Source organism: Neophocaena asiaeorientalis, unplaced genomic scaffold (genome assembly GCF_003031525.2).
Source record: "Neophocaena asiaeorientalis asiaeorientalis breed wild unplaced genomic scaffold, Neophocaena_asiaeorientalis_V1.1 scaffold1051, whole genome shotgun sequence".
NCBI classification, from domain to species: domain Eukaryota; kingdom Metazoa; phylum Chordata; class Mammalia; order Artiodactyla; family Phocoenidae; genus Neophocaena; species Neophocaena asiaeorientalis.
In genome coordinates, this window is record NW_020172689.1 from 28,525 (window position 1) to 31,357 (window position 2,833).

At 48.2% G+C, this 2,833-nt stretch overlaps 1 long non-coding RNA gene across 1 annotated transcript in view; it reads right to left on the reverse strand.

Annotated features, from left to right (window-relative positions):
• Nucleotides 1-1,243: 1,243 nt before the first annotated feature.
• LOC112396264 (uncharacterized) overlaps nucleotides 1,244-2,833 on the reverse strand; it is a 21,590-nt gene continuing 20,000 nt past the window's right edge. The window contains exon 4 of the long non-coding RNA XR_003002535.1: nucleotides 1,244-1,329. This is a non-coding gene — a long non-coding RNA (uncharacterized LOC112396264). The remainder of the gene's footprint in view (nucleotides 1,330-2,833) is intronic.

The window sequence follows — 2,833 nt, forward strand, 5'->3', positions numbered from 1 at the left end:
TCCGCCCCGGGAGCCACAACTACTGAAGCCTGTGCGCCTAGAGCCTGTGCTCCGCAACAAGAGAAGCCACTGCAATGAGAAGCCCGCGAACCACAACGAAGAGCAGCCCCGGCTCGCCGTGACTAGAGAAAGCCTGCGCACAGCAACGAAGACCCAACGCAGCCAAAATAAATTTATTTATTTATTTATTTATTAAAAAAACAAAACAAAGAAACCCTTGTTAAATCATTCCCCATGGGTATAGAGCCTCAATGCCTTCGCTTCAGCAAGGGAAACAGATGATTATTCATACAAAAACATTTGGCATTTGATTATACACCCATTATCTTAAACATTGATATTTTACAAAGAGCAGATGAGTTCTTTCTCTTTGGTAACGAGAAAAAATATGCATTTCAGTAACTTGTAAATAAATCCTTTGTAAGAAGAGTGAACTTTGTTTCATTCTTTTTCAGGAAATAGTTTATTCTGTGAACTCATTCTTCCAATATACCTTTGCCCAACACCAATCATGTGTGGGATATGAAGTTTTGACACACATAAAGTGCATATTAATTGAAATGAAAACAAACTGCTTCCTCTGCTTCTGGGCAGAAAAGAATACATTTCACTTCTGAAAGTCTGTTATAATCCCAAGGAGAGGAGATGGGGAACTGTCAGGAAAAAATGGGTAAAACTTCAAATGGGTGAAAAATATGACTGAGAGTCCTGCAAATCTACTTTCTGGACAGTTTACAACTTTTATTGTTTTTGAGTTATTTTGCATATCTGTAAGTTGGAGAAAACTGATACAATGTAAATGATTCCTGTCCACAGAAAATCAAGGTGAATTGTGTCTGGTGGAGCACTGTCAATGGATAGACTGGTATATCTTTTAATAAATAAACATCACCGTTCTTCAATTCCTGCATTTGCATGCTGCCTTGAAGTCTCCTTTAAACCGGTTTTAACATCTTACTAGTTCCCTCATTAACTAATAAGATAATAAAATCTTGGATAGCATTTATTTTTAATTTGTATGAAAGTCGTGCTTTTACATTTTTTTCAAAAAATTATCTTTTAAAGGTAAAGACTTTCACTTTGCTGTACATTAGAAACTAACACAACATTGCAAAGCAACTATACTCCCCTAAAAAAAAGAAAACACCAAAAAACACGTAAACATTTGGGTTCGAGAAGGCATATGATGAACCATCACACAATAGTGCCATACAAACAGACCTCCAGACTGAAGTGCTGTAACATTTACCAGCAGGCTTTGAACACTGTTTTTGCTGGCACCTGCTTCCAACTATAAATTGGAAATGGGCCTCACTCTAGTCTGTATACCTGGATCACCAGTAGAAATGACAAGAAAGAAATGACAATAGTGTTCAGGTTAGAGACAATCTATATATGAATGTATGAAATGTATGAATGTAGAAAAATAAGAGAAGAGCCCAAAACAAACCAACGTTGTCGGAGCTAAAACATAAATCCTGAACGGCTTTCACCATGTCCTTGTAAGTAAAATTGCAAAAACTGACATTAGCAACCATTCTAGGAGAAACACACAGCCCCTGTAGAAATACAAGTAAATTTGCTCTTTTTCCTTAAAGGAGCATTCAAATGCATTTTGTTCATTTTTACAGTAATGAAAGAGAGTGCCCTTCAGTCAATTTTCAGGACCTAGTACAAATTGTATTTTCTCCCTTTAAATGTCAAGGGCAAAAATTGGAGGGCGCCCCCGCCACCCAGAGCCAAGCGCCTGGGCCAGCAGTGGGAACTGAAGGATCCCCTATGCTCAGAATACAGGGGTGCCCCACGAAGTCCCGGGTGCGCGAAGCCCTGAGTGGGTCCGCGAGGCCCTGAGTGGGTCCGCAAGGCCCTGAGTGAGTCCGAGAAGCCCCCAGTGAGTCCGAGAGGCCCCGGCCTGGCACATGCAAGACCTCGTGTCAAGAGGTTCCAATGCCCCACAAACCATCCCCCACCCCGATGCCAACGGTCGCCTCAGCGTCGTAAGCTTGACGTCTACAGACTTCGGGGCCGCCCAGAAGCCAAAGCCCGTCGAAGGTCCGACCCCGCTGACCCGCGAGCATGGGCAGCTACCTGAGCAGGTACCTGGGCACGGCCAAGGCCACACAGCCAGCCCAAGCCTGGAAGTGCCGGTCCCCATGGTTCCCATGGACCGGGTCCGCCCGCGGCACCTGCCTCCTGATGGGCCGGGACAGGTGCCAAATCCTGTGCCACCACCGCCGCCGCCAGGATTGTGGGCTCTGGTTCTGAAGCAGGCAGCTCCCCACCAACCTGCACAGCTGGAAGTACTACCCAGTCCGTGGGTCCTTGGTGCCCCAGGCCTGGTGGCGCCTTCCCAGAGGGCTGCCCCTCTGCACCTTCTCGAGGCTGGGGTTTTCTGGCCATGGCAACGGTTTCACGATGAGGTCCTGGTGGAACGCCCGCCTCTCCTGCCACACGCAGAGCCTGGGGGACATCCGTACCACCCCCGTTGAGAGCCTAAGCAGCTTGTCCACATGTCAGCCCAGCCAGGAGTCCCCAGACACCTGTGTCAAGGAGACCGCGCTGAGGGCCCTCAGCCGCCGCGAGGAAGGACAAAGGAGGCTTTACGGGCCTCTCAGGTCTGAGAGCCCCGAGTCCAAGAGTAGAAAGCAGAGCCCCGAGCCCAGGCTGTCGGCCTTCCGGCCCGTGTTGAGGAATGGAGTGGTCCCTGCCTTTTTGTCCAGGCCGGGGCCTCTGAGAAGAAGCATCTGCTCCCGGTGCAACCGCCTCCGAGAAGAGGACACTGAGCCCCGGCCTGACAGCAGCCCTGCCTGACGCCCACCCTGCTGTGAGGCCC